Genomic DNA, 22,728 nt, shown 5'->3' on the forward strand with positions numbered 1-22,728 from the left:
AAATTTTTGTTTCGATTATCTTCTTAAAATAAATATCGTTATTCAAACTGACAAGGAACCTGGCGCCACTCATTTGGCGATATTGTCCCAATCTTCTTTCTAACTGATTACTTTAAAAATTCAATACAAATTTATAATTATCTGTCAAAAGATCTTCTATTAACTAGGCTTGATATAATAAAGTTCGTTGTAGTACTGATGTTTGAGGAGATAATGTATATTTCTCAAAACTTGGAACTTTAGTGTTTTTCTGTTTATTTATCCAGTCAGCAAAAGCTCGAAAAATCTTTATATCATTAATGACAGCAGCATATCTTAGACGGTTGTTAAAAAACTGATTTTTTAAGTTTGTATATGTCCACCATTTATTGAAAAGCATCTTTATCTATTATTCATCCAGTCGGAATCATGTGACTGTATCACAAAATCAAAAATAACCATATTGAATTGAGGGAACACAAACTATTTATTTTTAAACGCGTCAGAAACCATTATTCAACAATAACTTTATAACATAAGCTTTTCAGGTGGTTTTACTTTATTTTTACATGCTCTTAAATCTCTGTTCAAATAAAATATTGCTTTCATTACTGTCTACATATCATTTTGGTTATTTTAGGTTATAAAAAGAACTAATACTTTAATATTTATTTACAAATACTAAATTAAGATGTAAATTAAAGTAACCCACCAGTAAAAAAGTGCGCTGAATAAACATAAACATTAGAAAGTTTAGGAGAACATTGCTGGCTAAATGCAATACTATCTACAGCAGAAATTATCGTATTCAACCACGTTCTTTAAAGTACTTCATCTTTAAGAAGACTTAAAGTCTAGATTTTTTACATATTATAGTGCAACCTACTGTACATTAACTTTTTAACAAAAAAAAAAAATTAATTTAGCAAACTGCTACTGAATTTTTAGTTTCTTTACCCCTATTCAAGTTGGTTATTTTTAAAACATTGTTTTTTATAACAGTTTAAATATTAATACTTTATCAATGAAGAAGCCGTGCGTGATGTCACGCTTACTATATGGATAAAGTATCAATATTTAAACTAAACGGAAATTATAGTTTTCTTGATGCTGCTGTAGTTTCATAGAAGATACCTAAAGCACCAGTGTCATTTTGCTTTTTTATTTTTCAGGATGGACAACTTTTTATTTATTTTCTGTCCTTTTTTTATAAAAAAGTTTAATATGAAGTTTAATACGAATACATTCAGCAACTTCAAGTTTGTTTAATTTATTTTAAATAATTTTATGGAACATGACACAATCATCAAATTAAAAAAATGAATATCCTGTTGGTGAATAAGCAACTGTAACATAGATAAGATCTTTGATAACATCATTTGATAATAACTTCTGATACTCTTCTTCTTGAAAAAAATTTTTAGTTTCTTATTTCCTTAGTATAAACATTACTGGAAGTAAAGCAGTTGTTATGCAAGCCGGTCATATTGTAGAAACAGGCTTCAAATTATACAAAAAATAAAATCTTTTTGCTGATGCCTTATTGTCTATTAAAATTTCATCAAAATGTTTTAAACAGACCACTTAGTGACAGTCAAGGAATTTCTGTTTAAAATCTAACCCATGAATTTTTTAAATTATCATTTTTTGGAAAACCAAAAACTGGGACTATTTCACCGCCATTATGATTAGAGTTAAAAACAACAACACAGCACTTATTATCCATTAATAAAGCTATTAACAAAATAAGGAGGCACAAATAACTGTACAAATTTAGTGAAGTTTATGAGAGATTGATACTAGTCCAATGCAATTACTTTTATCCAGTTCCAGATTTACTTTCAAAAAATTTATAGCCGATTAATTAAAATATTTTGAGAGTTTGTTCATTTAATGAAATATACGTTTTTTCAACAGGCCTTTTATTTTATTTCAATTCAAGCAGAATAGACTAACTTAAATACAAAATTTTATTTTTCTTCAACAAAATTAACGTATGCCGATAAAACTATGAAGATTTTAAAAATTGCTGTTTTTAACTCTTCCCGTAATATAGCTAAATCAATTGAAACACTTATAAATTGTAAAATCTTTATTAAAGGAAAATAAAATTACAGATCAAGCAGAATATTTTTTTTCACAGTCTTGATACGGTCTTGATACGGTCAAGGTACAGTCAAGGTACGGTCAAGATACAGTCTTGATACGGTCAAGGGTCTTTTTTTCACAGTCTTGATACAGATTTTTATGCTTTTGCACAGAGCGTAGCAAAAGTTGCTTTTGTTCTTGCTTTGCAGTGATCAAACCATGCAAAATCTTTGATATTTTTTACTGCCCTTTTAGCTACATCATTAAATGCACCTAAAGAAAAAAATTTTCTTTTTGTCTCTAATTAGACAACATATTCACTCAAATATAGAATCTTAACAATTCTTTAAATGTTGTATTACTAAAATTTTTAATTTCTAAAACGTTGTTACTAAAATGTTTGACAATATCAGGGTATGTTTCAATTGCAGCCAAATTAATAGTTATCCAATTGTCTCCAAACATTTTGCACATTGGTTTATCAGGGTTCTGATAACTTTTGTGAATTTTTGTTTCAAATACACATTTTAAAATTAGTAAAACGTGATGGAGGCCAGAAAAAAGTAGAAATTCTCTGTCTAGTTTTTGTTCCAAAAGTACACAAGCTCCTTTTAATGGCCCTGTATTAGACGCTTTTATGCCATAGCACATTATTTGTACTTTGTCATAAAGGTTCTTATCATAAACTGCGTTTAATACAGCTTCAGCTTGATCGTGGTCGGAAGAGATCTTCAGTTTGGGTGCAGCCATTAGTTGTTCCTTTTCTCCATATGAAATTAGAATTTCCAGACTTTTGTCCTTATAACTTTTGATGTTCATCCCAGGTAATAAAGTTCTCATCCCAGTGAACGGTCACCATTTCAGGCATATTAAATTCCGTTCTAGCTTCTCTACTTTTTGTGCGTGTGATTTAAATGAACAATTTTTTTATTGATCATTATAGCTCAGATCTAGTGCTTCTACTACAGCCTTAAGTATGTAGACGGAATCCTTTATGTAAAAAATGTGACAAAGTTCTTCCCCTTTTTGTTGAATTTTCAGAATACACCATTTCAAAGGTTAATGGTAAGAGTTCCTCAAGGCTTTTATCGGTGCTGATGTGTTGATTGTGATGTATTTGCGTTTGTATAAAATCTTGCGTAGTAAAAGATTACGACAAACCCTCAAAACACATTTGCAATTTTTTGGCTTATTTTTTGTAACAAAAAATCACCGAAAAAGAAGCTGTACATCCTGGACGCCTTGGTTCTCATTTTTTTTGTATTTCATCTGTTTGAAAACATTATCATGTGCAAAATCAAATAAATGTTCTTAATTGTTTTGAAAGTCCTCCTCATTGTATATATATCTATATATATATATATATATATATATATATATATATATATATATATATATATATATATATATATATATATATATATATATATATATATATATATATATATATATATATATATATATATATATATATATATATATATATATATATATATATATATATATATGTATATATATACATAATAACAACAACAATAATAATAATAATAATATAATTTTATTTATACAACAATGCTAAAGTTAAAAAAGTGACAGCATGCGAAAATTCTTTTTTGAAAGAAAAAATATTCAGTCGGAAATAGAATTTTACAAAAAAAAAAAAAATTTAAGTAAAGATCTATCAAGAACACTAAATAACGCATTAAGCACAGGCGAATTGAAAAAAAATTTATAAAAATATAAACTCTAAAGTAAAAAGAGAACTTTCGCAAGTCAAAAAAATTTTGAGAGGAGTAAGGCTAGGTTGCCTCTTATCCATGATTTTATACATCATACAAAGAGAAATTTTTTCAACCTATATAAAGCAAAACAAAAACATTAAAGTTTAATGAATATCTATACGCAAAAAAGAAACAAAAATTCAACAATATTCCGACAATACTTATTTTTATTTATGCGGTGGTGTTTTTTTTCAAAATATAGGTAAAGCTCTGAACTTTAATTATAGAGCAACAAGTTTTAAAACTAATTTGTCAAAATGTTTAAGCAGTTGGTTTGGATAAAATAAATTTGCAGAAAAAAAAAAGTTCCAAGACTTTACCTGTGATAAAAAATCATTTAAAAGACTCGATGCACTTTTTTGCAAAACAGCAAAGTTTACTTTTTAAATGTATTGGAAAGAACCCTTTATGAAAATGGAAAACAATTTAAAGAAATGGGAAAAGTAAAATTTATTCCTAAAAGGCAAAAAACTAATGTTAATACAATAGTAATTCCTCAAGTTATACACTTGGCTTTTATTGTTCCTATTCCCCATAAAAACATTTTATCTAGAATGAGGCTAAAATAAAAAATATTATTTTGTTGATAAAGTTCTAAGACTAAGAAATATAGCAGAAAATAAAAAACGGGTGCATTGGAGTGGTAAACCTTACAAGCAGTCCCGGTTTTGGCACTACCAGCGCCCTAGAAGAGATTTCTATATCATATGATGTTTAAATGCAAAAAAGTGCAGTCTTTGATTTTGTTTTTATTAGATATTTTTGATCAAGTTTATGCTTTGGAATATCCTCATTCTAATACTTTGAAATTTATTTTGTTTAAAAACGAGGGCAACGCGGGCAACAAAGAGTTTGGCTACATTTTATGGAAACTCTTGTGTTAGAAATATATTTTAGAAATATATTTTAGAATGAAAAGTTTTTTTTGAAAAAAATGCTTTAGTGCAAAGTTTTTACTTGAAAGGTTTGAATATAAAGTTAAACACTTACTTGAAAACGAGAGGTTATTAATAGTTTAGCAAAATGAACAAAACAAATATAAAGATGAAAAAATTTTTAAAGAAGGAGTTTTAAACCTAGTCGCTGATATACAAAACTTTTATGAACAACGTTTTTTTTTTTTAATTTTCTTTTCTTTTTTAATTCAACACTCTCTCAGTATTTTTTCTTAATAACATACTTTTTATCATCTGTATATAAGTCAAAAAGATATCTTTGTAAAACACGTTTTATTTTTGTTGACAGTATAAGTTTAAAACTATTTGCTAACACGCGAAACTATTTAAAGTAGCTCCGATAGAACTTTATTGTATTTACTTTTTCCTTTCTTTTTTATAAATGTGGAAGTCTCTGTTTTAGTCCATAAAAGACATCCTTGTAAAAAGTTTATTATTTCTATTTCGTTTTATATTTTATATTACCTTGTGAACATTTGAGGGCGCCAGTAAGGCAAATAACCAGATGACGTAATAAATGCAATACATCTTAATTCATCAAAATGGTTGAAATATGTATGTATTAATAGAAATATAAAAGCAATAAATCTAATTCCGATGACGGTTAAATATAAAATTGTGCAACGTTGTGTAAGGTTAAAATACAAGTTACGTTAAACCAACGTAAAATATTACGCATTGCTAACTTAAAATACAACGTTGGGTCAACTTTTCTTTTTGGTTGTTATTGGCTTTGCTTTTGTAACGGAAATAATATAAAAACAACGTCGACGGTCGGTATTGGGCCAACGCAACGTCCAACATTGTTCTAACGATTTATAAACCAATGTGTGCTAGCTGGAGACCAGTTATATTCTGAAAATTATATAAATATGTAAGAATAATGTTTGCTAGCATCTAAGTAAATAGAAAACATATGTGTTATACGCATTTTTTGTATGCAAAAATGTGCATCTTTTCGTGGTCTAATTTTTCAGAGGTATGCTTTTTTTTACTTATTCCTTGATAAGAGCAGATTTATTGTTAAAAATCCAAATCACTCTGCCTTCCAATGCTAAAGTTAATTCTTAACTAATTATTTTTACAGTTTGTTCTTCAGACAAGATATTCCTCTTTATCTTAAAAAAGTGTTCGTCATGATAAGGATGTGTGAAAATGCACTTCCGCGTGCTCTGTTACAAGACTGTTGGGTCTTCTTGGATTGCCTAAATAACAAACAAACAAAAAAATCATTACTCCCACCGCATGAATTTTCTTCGAGGTCATCACCAATGCTACTTTTTGAATTGTCTCTAAGAGTTGATTACCTAATACTTTTAGTTTCATCAAAAAGGTCTTCAACAACATTGGCCTCGTCATTTTTTTTAGTTCAATCTGATTCATCACTACTGTCAGTTTCTGAAAGTTCTTGTCACATAAACAAACATTGTTGCGCCGACACACGTTTTGAACGTCGATATATAACTGATTGATCAATTAAAAGTTGACGTGCAACAATAGAGATTTTCGATGATGATGCATCATCAGCGTTTGCTGAACTTAGGCGTTTTGTTTTCATATTAACAGCTTTTACGATATTCTTTTAAAGGTCAATAAAGCAGTAAGTTTCATACTGTAAAGTAATATTACTAGTTACTTGTGGTGGCAGCATGTTTATACCAAATATATATTCGCTAATCTTTTCATTTTGTTTCATGTCTTATTTTGGCATAAATAATCTGCAGTTTATTCTTCAATCTATTTATTTGGTATAAATAACTATATGCAGATAATCAAAATACACATAAACATGTGATTCTTATGGACAATTATTTTAAAAGTTATTGTGAAAAAGTTTGTTTTAATTTTTTCTAGTTGTATTATGATTTGTGTGTGTGTGTATTTTTTAATTTTTTTTTATTTGGAGGTTTAGCATGTGTATGTTTGTTTAAATGTGTATGCTTGTTTTGATGATGTTATTATGTTTCTGACATCGATGAATGAGACATTAAATTTGTCATGTGTGTGCTTCCTCAAGCAATGTTAACGTATTTAAGATGACTACGTATAAACGAAAAGTAAAGAATTTTCAATTTTTTTTGTGATAAAAATGGGCTTGCTTTGAAAAGTAAACCAAGACTTTTAGATATTCTAGTGCTTATGGAATTCATACGGGCTGTCCATGAAACAATTTTGTCTATAAACACTCAAAGAAATTTAATCCCTTGGGTTCTTTTAATAATGTTGTAATAATTGCTTAGAGAGGTAAGAATTGATCGAAGTGCCTTTTTTTCTTGTTATGAGTGAAATAAAATGCATTTATTTTTTGTGCGTTTATTGATAACTTATTAGCATTGAATGATGTTTTAAGATGCTGAAGCTCAAGGTTGGCTAAATCAAAAAAGTCATCGATAGAGGAGGATTTGTATCACCTGAAAACGTTATGCAATAAAGATTTGTAGAAGCTTTAAGAGAAGCGAAAGAATTAATCCATGTGGAAAATCACATTATATTTTTAATAAATTTTACATCTAATGTGGCTCTATTTGCTGAAGACTCAATTTCATACCCTTGTCTTGACAAAAAAAATTTTCTTTTTATTGCTTAGAACAAGCAGCCGATCTTTAATTTAATCTCTCTTCTGCTACAGCTTGGGGCTTGCAGTGGTTTCTGGATTTTGAGTCTGGAATTAAAATCCTTAACTTTCTTTAGACAACAAAACATATTTATTTTCTGCGAAAAAAAATTGCAGTAATGTTGGTATTCTTATATTGACAAATAATAACCCTCTCACTCTCAGACAAAGTCTTAAAGTACATTAAAAGCACAAATACAGTAAAAAATTACAACTTGTTGAATAAAAGCTAAGCAAGAATAAGTTTTGGCTTATCGTTATAAAGATGATAGCTCGTTTGAGTACCAACCATGATACTATTTGTTGTAAAATGAAAGAAATTTAAGTTTACAACTATGGGAGAGTGCTTTAAGCTTTAGAGATAAAGCAGGTCTAAATAAATTTACACATTTATCTCCAAAGCTTTAGAGACTCTCCCAATGTTGTAACTTTAAATTTTTTCTTTTTTTTACGAATTCCATCATGGTCTGTACTCAAACGAGCTATCATCTCTATTAAGATAAACCAAAACTCATTCTTGCCCCGCTTTTAATTCAACAAGTTGCATTCTTTTACTGTATTTGTCCCTTCATGCTATAAATACTATTATTAATCCAGTTTTTGCACTTGCACATCAAAAATAACTTTATAACTCTTACCCATCTTTCAGTTTTCCTATTTTATATAACTTAGAACCTTTCAAGTCTACAGTTAACCGCTTCCTAGCCTTTTAATCATATCCTATATTTTAAAGTAACTCACAGTTATAGACATAACTTATTAATGGTTGCTTTTAACTTTGTTTCAAATAAACTAAAGTTTAAAAGTATATAAATTTATGCCAGTATATAATAGAAAATGTAAGAAGAAAACTATAATATATATAAAGCATTATAACTTGTTTTCTAGCCTCGGCCACCAACTCTGGCTAAAGTTCATAATTTTGCCGGAGCCGGGGCCAGGTTTGCAAAAGCCTCGTTATTAGCTGGGGTCGGAAACCCAGTCACCTTCTTTATACAGCAATTACAAAAGTAACTTGTAATAAAAAAACATTTATGTTGTAAATGCCTGATTAAAAACACGAATGAGTAATTACTCCTTACTTGTACTCTATTTTGAATGAAAAAATTTATTGTGTTTAAATATAGAAGGTATGAAACAGTTAATATATATAATCAAACATAGTTTTATTATATATATTATAATAAAATAAAGTTTTATGTTTATAACATAACTTGCAGGATAATCAACATGTTTTTAAACACCAATGAACCAAATTATCAACAATTAACTTTTGATGATCAATTTAAACAACGGCGTAACAAGAACTAATTTGATAAAAAAGTTCGATACAAAGTTTTTCTTTGTTTCATTCTCACTTTGTTGCAAAACAATTTGAACGGAAAAATTGAATAAAAACATCAACTAAAAAATCCTTTTGAATGAAAACAAAAGCAATAAATAAAAAATTACTATATAATAGTTTTCGAATTTTTTTAAGTTTCATTGCTTGCTTTTTTAATTTGATCTTACTTGCTTGGTCTAAAGTAAATAATGTTTTAGCAAAATTATTAAGTTTAAAGTTTTATGACAATTATGTTTTCATCAATTCTAATTTATTAAAATGGAATAGCAAAGTCGTAAAAAAGCTTGCTTTATCATAAAAAATATCGAGTAAGAAGAGATTACGTTATTAAAATTCAAAAATATCATTAAAAACAATCTATACAAACTGGTAAATCAAGACAATACAATCTTTAAAACATGCAAACGGACAACTTACATTCGTTAAACAAGAACAAATTCCTCGAAAACAATATTTACTTACATAGCTTTTTTTAAGCGTGGTTTTATCATTTTAACTTCACCACTTTTATTCATTAGATGTTTCGTCATCCGATGCGTTGTTTTTGAGATATTTTAGTTTCCTGACTTGCCTCTACCCTCAGTTATTCTTATGAATATCTGAGAACCTAGCATTTGCACAATGTTAAAAAATAGCTTAACATAAAACATGCAAATAGAAAAGTTTTATAAAATATTCAATCAATCAACAACTACCTTTAGTTGTCGCCGTAAATTTTGCTATACTTAATTAAAAATCTTTAATTTCAATTAAATTAATCATAAATAAAATCCTTTGCACTGTAGTATATACAATGTATACGTATATTGCTGTTTTTAAGTGCTCATTTTTTAACAAAATAATTTTGAAAAAGCTCTTTTTAAAAACAATGTTCCAAGTTATTTGTAACAAAAAGTTATTATTACATTTTTTAAGGCATCACTTCTAACCTACTGCATTTTACTTATAACTAATACTGGTGTTTAAATAAATAAAAGACCAATCCAAGTTTAACCTGATACAATATTCTGAATTACATTTAAACTTTTTTTTAAAAAGACAGCAATAAAACCATTACAAAGATGTCACGAGTAGTAAAAAATATTGCAGTTAATAAATGTTAAAAAAAAAAATACTTGAAGTGTTAAAAAAGTGTTGCAAATTTAAAGTAAAAACTTAAAATTTCAAACATATGTTGAAAGTGTTATACAAAAACATTAATTTCTGCTACTTGAAGTAAATCACTGGAATCTCGAATAACAAAAACATATCTACCAATAAATAAGCCAGTGAATGTTTGTTTTGAATCGGAAGTCAATACAGCAATTTCAGGAACATTTATGTATTGATCGTAAACACTGACAATAAGTTTATTACCAGTCATTCTATCTGGACGATGTAACTTTCGATTGTAAACAACAATTTGCGTAATTTCATATAAGTAACTCAAATCCAATTTAAACCAATGTGTAGTCTGGCTACTAGCAGTTATTGCATAAGTTTCTTCATCGCCATCAATACCATATCTTGCCATATAAGCTGGACCCCATGTAGATGATAATGATGCCGTAGCGTGTCTTGATGCATCATTACTTTCTACAAAATTGAAAAAATTAGTTTTTAGTTTGCATGTGTGTGTTCATGTTTCTTTGATTGTTTTGTTTAAATATATAATTAGTTTATTTTAGAATGCGTTCTTGGCAACTTTTAACTGTTATTTAAACTTTTTAACTTTATGCGGCAGCAACTTAGAAATTCTATTTTAGAGACGTCCAATTTTAGAGACCTTAGTCGTCACGTTATAAGAGATTTTAAACTTTTAAATTAAGCAACTCAAATATTGTTTTTTAAAAAAAGAATCACACACATCTTAATATGTTTGCATAATACCATAAGGATTACCTTTCACAAAAATTTGACTAATCTAACTTTTAAATAAAACAAAGTACATAGGTATAAAATATATAAATTTTGCTATAAGTATTTGACTTTTAAGCAATCTAACCATGGACTTTTTTAAAAAGTGGTGTATTTTGCAATAACTATTTTTACTTGTTAAGATTTTAGATTTAGTTCATACTTTTTGACGCATGCATATATGCATGTGTCAAAAAATATGAGCTAAATCTAAATCTAAATTCTTAAACTGATTATATATTTATAATAAAGTATGTCATAAGTATGCAAATTATATTTCTAAGGTGTGCAAAAATTTAAATTTAGTTAGGTTGCGAACTAAGTTACCACAGCATACAGGTAGATATGCCGTAAATTGTCTTTAAAAAGCCCAAGTGTCAGGGAAATCAGCACAACTTTGTAGACATGCAACAAGCCATTTCTTTGTAATTTTGAGTAGATTTCTTTGTAATTTAGAGTATATTTACTGACAAGTTTTTATAATTACCGGCTTTATGATAACCTAAAAGTCCTTTAACTACAGCACAATAGCCAAACTAAGGATTACTTTAAAGAAGGGTCATCACACTTTCAAGCCTTTTATATTTTAAAATGACATTTATCTGAAAAAAATCAAATACGTTACTTTTCCAAAATACTTGATGTTTGAATTAATTTTCTTTGAATTACTGCACATTTACTGGTATAAATAGGTCAATTTTATATTACTTATAAACTTTATTGGAAGCTTTTCAAAATTATGAAATTTACGCCGAAATTAAATAGGATTTTTATCCATCAAATCTTAATTATAAAGAACTAATGGAAAGAAAAGCAAAAAAAAAATACTAAAATATAAAAAAAGTTCTATTATAAAATCATCTGAATCAATATACTTCAAATTAGGAAACAGCTTTCACAATAACAACCATCCAAAAATAGGTTATGAAATTATCATTTAAAGTTAAATATTAAAGAGCATTTAAGTAAATACAAATTAACTAAACTATGTAAAATTAACAAGAACTGTGATTTTTATTATTGTTACTATTTAACATAACTTGTTAGTATTATATATTGCGGCATCAAAGTCAATTAATTTATTTTTAATAATTACCAATGCAGACGTAACTGTGATCTAAACCTTGATCGTTTGTTAAACATACATCTCGACAATATAAATTGCTGCAAGGGGTATTTGATTCACAAATGGAACCAATCTGAAAAAAATAATATTTTCTTTGTATGTTATTTTACCAAAAAATTTGAGTTAAAGGTATTTCGGCTCTTTGTAGCAAGTAAGTGTAAAACATTTGTATACAAATATGTAAATATCTGTATATGAAAAATAAAACAACATTTAAGATTAAGCAAATGTACAGATTTCAAACCTTAGGTGAAAACGTCAGTAGATTTAGTTGAGTTTGCGTATGTAGAACGTCGTTCTATGTGGTCGAGTGTAGAACGATCGTTTAAAGTATGTTTTTAATTAAAAAATTGTATTTAAAGGTTATGTAACAACTAACAGTTTTCTTTGCCTAAACTTTTTTGTTTCGTATTTAAAACAAGCCGCTAGATTAAAAGAACTAAAAAAAACGTTACTCTGGTTAGCAAAATTAATAGGATTACTACTGAGGTGAGCTGATTTACGGATCGCGTATTAGAAAAGATCATGAATGTAAAATGTGAAAAAAAAGTTTTATTTGCTACAACTATTTGTTTTGAACTTTTGTATTTAAGAGTTTTAGCAACATTTTTTATTGTACATGAAATTATAATGAGTTATAAAACATAAAAAAACAGCATACTAATTAAATTTCAGAAAAATGATATTTCGGTCTGATTCGCTCAAACCGTCATCAAACGTATAATGCTAATTTAAAAACCGTTACAAACTAAAACTTTAAAACCATAAAAAGTCATTACAAAAACAACGTCAATAAAAGTTGTTTTCTTTTTTTAAGATTTTCTTAAGTAGCGGTCTCCAACTACTTAAAGTAACCTTTACCCCGCTATTCTTGTTTAGAAGTAACAAAGATTGTTTAATCTCCTGAAATTCCCTTATTTTTCTTAAGATATTTGTCAATTATGGATTACGTTTTTGGCTGCAGCCAGTCGAATGTTCCAAGACATTTTTTGTAATGTTCAATCACTCCAGAGGCATGCCTTTTTACCATTTTTGATTCTAGAAAATTTTTAAAAAAAGCATAGAACTCAAAAATAATAGCATGAATGACAAATTGGCACGCTTAGAGCAACTAAACGTTGCAAAGAATGCCATGAGATATTCGGCTGGATGCACCCAAAAACGTTATCTATAAATAACAACTATTATGAAAGAAAATCAGACTCAAAAATCACTTGAAAGTAAGTTAGTACGCATCTGCTTTTATGTTTTTGTATTTAAAAATATTTTTTTTCATCTTTTTAAATGGAAAATTTTCTAAGTAGAAAACTTTGACTACTATTTATTAACTGACTACTACTTTTTTTTTCTCTGTTTCAATATGTTTTGTCATCTTCATAACAATTTATTCACAATATTTTTTAGTTAAGCAGTGACGGGAACAGGCAAAAGACAAAAGTCTTATCATCCAGTCCCGTTGTATCATTTACATATTAAACAAATAATAAGCTATCATATAAAAAATATATTACAATAACAGTAAATTAATATTACATACTATTAAATAAAAAGTGTTACAATTTTTTTTTCTAAATACAATAAATATAAATAAAATACAGCTTAAAATAAACATAAATAAACAAAATTTAAAAATGAGTAATGATGAAAAGGCTGATATCGCTTTTTAACAAAAAAAAAAGTTGAAAAAAAAAAGAGAATAAAATAAAAATTAAAAGTGAAATAGAATTTGAGATACGTCATATCCAAGTAACTGTTTTTTAAAGATACTTTTAAAAGTTTGAACTAATATTTGGGAGAAATGAGTTCCGCAAATGTGTCCCTCGGTAAGTTATTGAGAATTTGGATTGTTTTAACAAATTTTTTGGTACCTGTTATTTAAGCAACGAATGCTTTTTTTGATATTTATGATTTATGCTAAAGAAAAGGTCTTCAAAAATATTCGGCAGCATATGATACTTTAATCTAAACATAAATAAAAGAGTACTATAAATATTTAATTGATAAACATTCAGCACTCCAAGCTTTCTAAGCAGCGGATTGGGACTGGTGTATTTAATAGCATCAAATATAAGGCGGCTTGCTTGTTTTTGTTTTTTTAAGATACACGTTAGTCTTGACGAATAAGTGCTTGCCCAGGCAATGTTACAATAAAAAATATAGGTAAAAATAAATGAAAAGTTAATAGATTTTAGGCGGTTTTTATCCAAGATATATCTAGTGTTATGCATTATTCCAATACTTTTTGGAATTCAATATTCTATTAGAATAATATGCTCCTTCCAACTTATTTACTCATCGATTGAAACGCCTAAATATTTACCCCAGAATGTTCGTTGAAGCTTGGTGCTTTCTATCCGGGAGTTTTATGGAAAACGTGTCAAATTTAAGAAGCTTTAGAAAAAAGAGTACATTTGCTTTTGGTAGGGTTCAGAAAGAGTTTGTTGGGTTTAAACAGTTCATTGAGGGTATCAAGTTCACGATTCATAGTGGCAAAGATTGTCTTAATGCTAGAGTGGGTATAAAAAACGTGTCGTCAGCAACAATATTGAAGTTTAATATAATAGTAGAAATACTCTATAACTTTTATGTTTGGAGTCAAAATTTACTCCAAGAGTATATTGGTTGTTTTCAAACCCATTAAATATTTCTTTAACTAATTATTTTCTGCATGTTATGTCTAGTGACTCTTTCTAATTCCGCATTGATTATTATTTAGATCTTTCTGAATAGTAAGATAGTTGTAAACCCTATTTGCATTACTTGCACTTAAATTTCAAAAAAACATGGGGGTATTGACATAGATCTATAAATAGGTATTTTTGAGATATCACCATCTTTAAATATTGGAATAAATTTAGCTAGTTTCAAGAGGCCAGGAAAAATTGTTTTTAAATGAAATATTAAAAATAATTAGTAAGGAGTATATTCAATAATATCTAAAACTTCTTCAACAACCCCAGACCTTATACCATCAATATCTGCACTTTTGTTTGGTTTTATCATTGTAAAAGTAAACTGAAGTTCATCAGGGTATACCTCAAGCTCACCTTTATAAGCTTGAGGTATACCCTGTATAATATTTTAAATACCCTGTATAAGCTTTTAAATCAATATCTTTTAGATATGATTTAAAAGCTTTTTTTTCCTAGTCTTGTTTTGTTTGCTAGGTTTTTACCCGCGTTTATAAAAAAGTTATTAAAACTGTCTGCAGTAGCTTTTTTCTCATTAATTTTTGTTCTTTCACCCTTTGTATATAAATACTTCGGTAAAGTATAACCACGAGTTTTCTTTTCTTTTCATACCATTTCCTTTATTATATCCCATTTTTTTTGTTATTTCCAATATTATTTTGTAATAAATTTGAGAAATAAACTTTTTTAGCTGTTTTTTTCAGTATTTCAAACAGGTTTTTGTAAATTTTATATTTTTTTTTCGATTTGATAAGTTTTTTCTATACCCTTTCATATTAAATTCAGTTTTATGTATTTTTTATTTCCGTAAGTATTTTGCTTTTTATTTTATTTTATAAAAATCAGATATAAAAAAAATTGGAAAGTGGTCACTTGTATTGCTTTTTATGATTCCGCTTTGAAAGTTGGATTTTGTAAAAATATTAGTAAAAATGTTATTAATGAGAGATTCAGTTTGAAGAGTTAAACCAGTACGCTTGTTTGTTAAGGTAAAAATGTTGTAATAAAAGAGAGAGTTTAAAAAACGTTTTACATCGTTTTCAAGTTTTGCATTAAGAAAGTTTTTGTTAAAGTCTCCCGTGATGTAAATTTGCTTATTTTTTCCTTTTTTTAAATACCATATTTAGTGTTTTTGAAAAGATTTATGTTTCTGCATGGTGGAAAATAAAAATCTTTTCGTTTTTTTTATTGTGATTTAATAATTAGATAGTTAATGATTCATAATCCGCATTTTGGATGCTAAGAGTTTTTTTTTTCTGAAAATGGATTGACTCGTGAATAAAAATGCATACATCGCCACCAATGTCACCACCTCTAGAGTGACATTGGTTTCCTTTTTAAACCCTACGTGATGTCCCCTTTCAATTTCAGTTCCTTTAACTCCTAATTTTACGCATAATAACCCAGTAGGCACGCAACGTTTTATTCACGTTTCAAACACGTGTATTTTAGGTGACTTCGTCCAGGTTACTATTTTACGTGAAAGTCACGTGAAAGTTACGTGCCAAAATATCTCGTCTTTCGGAACTTTTTTTATTTTAAAAAAAAACTGGCATAAGAAATGTGAAATAATATTTTTTATTATATTAATTATTTTTTTATAGTATAGTTTTTGTATTCATTATATTAGTTATTATTATTTACTTCTATGATAATATAATTAATTTTTATTGTAGTATTATCATAATTAAAAAAAAAAAATTGGTCTATATAATATCTTTTAACGCGATGCATTTAAGTTGTAATATCTAATATCTAAATTATATCAAATTAAGTTAAATAAATTAGTACCCTATTTGCCGTCCCTATTTGCCACACAAATAAGATTAAACTCAAATACAAGGTATGCTTTTTTTCTACTTTATGATATGATGTTTTAGACTGGCGAATTTGTCCATTTTCCTTACTTAATTTAGTACGAAATAAGTTATGTTATAACGAATTTAATATCAAATTAAGTAAGCTACATGGACAAATTATAAGTTCTAGCAGAACTTATTCTTGATTCTTGAGCAATAATAATGTCTCTAGAACTTCTGCATTATTACTCAAGAGTCGTTTAGATAAAAACCCAAAATAGATTTTCTTTCTTCATTTGGTTTTTATCAACAAGGTTAAAGAATTTATCCAAGATAATATCAATAAATAAATGTGTTATGTTATTTATTATTGATATATGTATATATTATTATTAAATACTTTATCTTTTTATAATATATGACATCTTGATCTCGTGCTTTACTTGTTAAAAAGGGTTATTACTTATTTATTTCTTTTTTTCGAGTTATATGAAATTATTATTATATATATTATATGACTTTTATTGTTATTATGTACAATATAAAACAGGTTATTAACGCGGATTTGTTCGACGTTTTCCCCACAAAAAGATAATTATGATGCTATTGTATTTGAAACTGCATTTTACTTATCTTTCAATGTTGACGACCTTCCAATATGTAAAGCAAGTTTCTCTCAAGTATAGCATTGCTTTTTTAAAAATTGTTTAATGATTTAGATCAAAGAAATAGCAACACCAGAAAATCTTGTTGCCAAAACTGTTGGCGACTCACCATGTAAGATTTGTCTTAAAAATTTGTGATTTAAGATGATTATTTAATATTAATATTATTATTTAAGTTTTTATTTGTTTCTTTTGAGCTAAATTTGGTGTTGTGAGCTATTATTGGAGAAAATATTGACTTATTCATCAGATAAAGTTTGATGCCTGCTCTTACCCCGTTTCCTTCTTCATGTTTCAATCATGTATATTTTAGGTGACCTTGTCCAGGTGACAATTTTACTTGATTAAAACGTGAATGTTACGTTGCCAAAATATTGTGTATTTTGGAACTTTTTTTATTCATAATAAAAACCTGTGATTAGAAACTTGGAAAGATATTCTTTATTTACTATTTTTTTATAATTTAGTTTCAGGGATTATCTTATTCGGGATATTCCCGGAATACCAGATATTTTTCTGAAATTTATCTTTTTCCAAATATTCGAAAAGTTTTCTATACATATAACTTATATTACAAGTTCCATACATACAACTTATATTACAACATATAACAAGTATATATTATTCATCTATTTGTTTTTATGTTGTTTTAGTCATCATTCATACAAAAATTAAGAAAATTTTTAAAAAAATTGAGAAACAACTTGGCTGAATGCAAAATTAAGGGAAAAATGAGGGGGGAAATATTCTGAATTTTTTCCGGATATTTTCCGTAAATTTTTTCCGGATATTTTAAATATAATGATTACATGAAATATGTAGTTTATATATTCATTATTGTAATTACTTTTTATTTTACTTTTACAATAATGTAATTATTTTGCATTGTAATTTTATAATAATTAGTTTAAAAAGTAGGGCGTAAGATATCTTATAACTTCGCAATGCATTTTTGACAAAAATAAAATGTCACATATAATATTTTATCCAAACATATTATCTTATAACTAAGTTTTATCAATTTAGGTTTAATAAATATATTATAAAGCTTAGTTCAAAATTGTGTAACGTTATGGCAGATAATTATCATATTGCAATACGCAAAAGATCAAACCCTACTACGAGGTATACTTTTTTTTCTACCATATTGTATATTATTTTAGACTGTCAAATTTGTCAATGTAATTAATTTGATAATAAATAAGTTATTATAACTTATTTAATATTAAATTTATTAGGCTACATGACAAATGATAAGTTCTGCATAAAATATTATTGACTAGGAAGACCCAATGGTATTGTTATATTATTGCCTAGGAATATTATTCTGTAGTAAGACCCAATAACCTTTTAACTTTTAAAGTTTGACTTTAAATTTCACTTTACCCTCTCTTTGTCTACTATTGTGATCGCACTCTGTAGTAAGAATTTGATTTAATTCATATCTTGTTGGAGAATGCAACTTGATTCTGAGTTGAATTTTCAGCACTCTGTATTTATTGGTGACCTAATTTGACAATACTTTATTATACATATTTTTAGTATTATACTTAATATATTATATATAATTAGGGGTAGATAAGGCTCCTTAGCCGTGGTGAATGTTTCCACAGCAAAAGGCGCCTCAAGGTGAAAATCTGACCATGGATAAGGAAAATCATGATATAAAATCCCCACTATAATGCTTTGTGGTTATGTGATAACTATTACATTTATATAAATTGTTTTAACTTTAGTGTGCATTCTAAAATGACATTTAATGCTGTTCAAAACTTTGTAGATTACTCATTTAAAGCAACTTTGTGGGCTGTCACCTTTGCATCTAGTGAGTTAATGTATGAACAAGTTAATGCAGAAACAGATGCAAATATAAGAAGATGGAAAACAAAGAAAACAAATTATCATGTTATCACAGTACACAGATGTTATCACATAAGGTGAGTACAGGTCTTTTTCTAATCACGCCTATCAGTTATTAACTTTATATAGATATAGATATAGATAAATCTATAGATAGATATTAGATATAGATATATATAGATAAAAAAAAATTTTTTAAACTTGTATTTTTTATTATGTACTTCTTTTTTTTTAATCATCTGTCGACTTTTTTGTTACATCTTTTTTTATTAAATACTTATTTACTTTTTTAGCAATCAGAGTATAAAATTAGAAGGCAAATGACTTTTATTTTTTTACACTCTATGTAGTATTGTTTTCTTAAAATTATTTAATGATTTAGATAAAAGAAAACAAATAACACACTAGAAAATCTTGTTGCCAAAAGTAGTTAGCAACTCTCAAAGTAAGATTTGTTTTAAAAGTTTGTGATTTAAGATAATTATTAAATAATCATATTATTATTTAAGATTTTATTCGTTTCTTTTCAGCTAAATCTGATTCATTAGATGAAGTTTGATGGGTGCTCTTATAGAAGAAAATATCGACTGATTCGTTAGATTATGTTTGAAGCGTGCTTTTATGGGAGAATAGATATATAAGTTTGAAGCGTGCTCTTCGTAAGTTGCAGATCTACGACTTCGTACTTATTACTTATTGGATATAAGGAGGATATTTTAACAAAAGTGCAGCTTTTATTACAAATTAAAAATTTTTATGTCAAGAACTAATATACTGACTAATAAAACCATGTATTTTAATACGTATTAAATATTTCCTCGACGATGAGTTTTTTTTCTTTACACGAAACCAAACACTTATAATTGTAATTATAAAGCATAGTTATTGCTTAAATATTACGTGCCAAAATTAACATAAAAAGCACGTCTTTTAGACAGTTTAAGAAGACCAAAAAGTCACCTAAATATCACGTGCCAAAAGTAACGTGAAAAACACGTCCATAAATCACGTGAATTGGTCATTTCATGAGGACCAAAAAGTCACCTAAATATCATGTGCCAAAAGTAACGTGAAAAACACGTCCATAAATCACGTGAATTGGTCATTTCATGGGGACCAAAAAGTCACCTAATTGTCACGTGCCAAAATAACGTGAAATTCACGTTTTTGTCACGTCGCTGTGCCTACTGGGAAGTTCTGAACGTATTTGTTTCATTTCTGGTTTCATTTGCATTATAAGAAATTTCAACTACCCTTAAATTGTTTTGCGGCGACCTGTCTTCAGAGATTATGCATCTTTTGTTTTAAAAAAGATAATATTTAGGATTTCAAGATCTTTTGCAGCTTTCACTTTTTGGTCAATTAAATGTTCATGAAAATTCGAACTTTCTTTTAAGTCCTTTATATCGTTTTCCTATAAGTGGACTTTTTTATCGCAATCCAATGATTTATTTTAATATTATCCAAGCGTGCATTGAGTATTTATAAGTTATCACTAAGTAAGTCAACGAATACTTTTTCCTGTTAATTAAATAATAATTGTATATTTTTCTTGTATAGAATAAACACCACTTTCATTTCAAATGAAGTTAAAGCCATGTTTAATTTTTTATTCTTTCTGTTTAAATTACGTCTGTTGACTGCGGCGGTTGAACTATTATTTGACTACCAAAACGCTAAGAGAATATTACCCCACCTCCTCTCTCTTTAAACTTACCCTCTTCCCTCATCCATATTGATTATTCTATTTGTTAAAATTTACGATGTCTTTTAATCTGCCAAATGTGGTCTTGAAAAGAGCATGATTAAAAGTTTTGTTGACATAAATAAAGCCTGATTGAAGTTTTTATTGCCATACAGTTTTTTAGGTCATAAAAAAAAAGCTAAAAATAAAAAATAAAAAAATCGTTTAAGGATTTGGTGTAAGTCATTCGCTAGCCATTGCTAGTTATTAAAGCCATTTGCTAGCCATTTGCTAAGCCATTTGCTAGCCATTTGCTAGTTATTAGCCAGTTCATTTTCATTAATGCAAAGTAGTGTAACTACACCGAAGTAACACGAAAAAAAAAAAAATTTTAAATGCTATACTAGATTTAAAAACCATTAAAAATTGGAATTAAAATTTGTTGCATATATTTCAATAATAGAAATATCATATCGAGGCATTGAAAATGAACCTGGTAGTAATCTAAATTTTTAAAACACACGCTCAATTATCTTGATGAAAAAACAGTTAAATTATAATAAACAACACTCTCGCAAAATTGCTTGTACGTGTATTTTCCTTATAATAGTACTCAAGTTAACGTTTACCATTTACCGTCACCTTAGGTCATTTTTAATTATTTCTAAACGCGTTTTTGAGGTTCGAGCAATATTTCAAACAAGGTCTTCAAGCAAACTAGAGCTGATAATTTCTTTTTAGCATTCAATGTTAATTCATGTGGTTCTTTGTTTAGTTTGATTTGTTTTTTTAGCAGTTTCAATAAATAAACGTTTATTAATAGTTACTTGTAAACATCTGAGGTTGTTTAGATTCTTAAAAAGCAAGCAATTAGCTGCGTAAATTTTATTTTAATTTTTAAAGTGATTAAGAATGAAGTGAAGTGCTTTTTAGTTAATTCAAATCACTTTGTTATTATGTTTTTGTTATTAGAAGAGTTTATAATAATAAATATTGTAGGCTTTCAAACTGATTCTGATTTGAAATGAAAAGATTTGAAAAAAAGTAAAATTACCATTTATTTTTATTTAGAACTTTGAATTACTATTTAATTTTCATTTAGAACTTTGTTTACGTATTTAAAATGAAACACTAAGTAAAACATGACTTTTATTCGTTGAATAGTTTGTTTGAATATATTAATGTGCGTATATTTTATTTTTCTATTTCAAGCGTAGATTAGGGTATTACGAGCAAATAAAGCAAAAGTTTAACTGTTTTCAAAAATAACTAAGCTGGATTCAAAATTTTTGCTAAGAAAATTTTTTTACGGATCACTGATCCAAATAGATATTTGGGCATTCAAACATGTTTCTTAGAAATACAAAAGGTTTAAAAAGTAACATAAATGATCAAATTATCTAGACCACAAGGTAATATGAGCCCTCCAAATTAGCTTAAAAAAATAACATTAATTATTTAAAAAAATATCAACCTGATAATTAGAAATAATTTATTGAATATAATGGTTCGTTATTAACAAAAATAATTATGAATAGATTAACTTTTATATCGTTTTTTCTTGAAATAATAGTACTTCGTTACATACGAAAAAAAAAAAAAAAAAAAAAAAATAAATATATATATATATATATATATTGATTGTACAATAGAAGTTAATGCTGATATAAAAAGTATGTTTTCAAAAATATTGATGCAACTACTAAAAGTAAATGTCAAATAAGTTTTATCTTTTTTCGATATAATTTTATTCATTCACACTAGTTGCCTTAATATTATGGTGGTGTGTATCTAAATAAACCATGAATCTTGCAAATAATAGGATTTTATGCTATTTAGTTTCTCCAGCTAAATATTGAGTTTAAAGTCACTACCTTTTTCCACCTGTACACAGTTATTTATAGGGACGCAGCATCTTATTCTAAAGAGCTGAATAAAGTAATTATCATTTAAAAAGGGATTGTAAACTTAAAGTTTCATACATCCGTGGTGAAATTGTTGGATGCTGGAAATAGTGGATTAAGTGTTTGCACTTAATTATAAACTAAATGACAAAACAGAATATAATAAATTGGTATGATATGTATATTTTAATTATAAAAAAGTTGTTATTAGGGTTATTTTATTGCTTTTTTTAAAATGAAAAGTTTATGTAATTGGTGAAATGTAACGAAATTATATTTTATTGCTTATTTAAAAATATTACTTTCTTATTACATTAATTTTAGCTTAAAAGTTTGATAAC

General features: G+C 27.1%; 1 long non-coding RNA gene across 1 annotated transcript; it reads left to right on the top strand.

Moving 5' to 3' along the window:
* Nucleotides 1-16,163: 16,163 nt before the first annotated feature.
* LOC136085930 (uncharacterized) lies at nucleotides 16,164-19,621 on the top strand. The gene is made up of 6 exons (XR_010641267.1): nucleotides 16,164-16,318; nucleotides 16,994-17,266; nucleotides 17,966-18,064; nucleotides 18,720-18,876; nucleotides 19,182-19,244; nucleotides 19,330-19,621. It is a non-coding gene; the product is annotated as an uncharacterized LOC136085930 (long non-coding RNA).
* Nucleotides 19,622-22,728: the final 3,107 nt, after the last annotated feature.

Source organism: Hydra vulgaris, chromosome 10 (genome assembly GCF_038396675.1).
Source record: "Hydra vulgaris chromosome 10, alternate assembly HydraT2T_AEP".
NCBI classification, from domain to species: Eukaryota; Metazoa; Cnidaria; class Hydrozoa; order Anthoathecata; family Hydridae; genus Hydra; species Hydra vulgaris.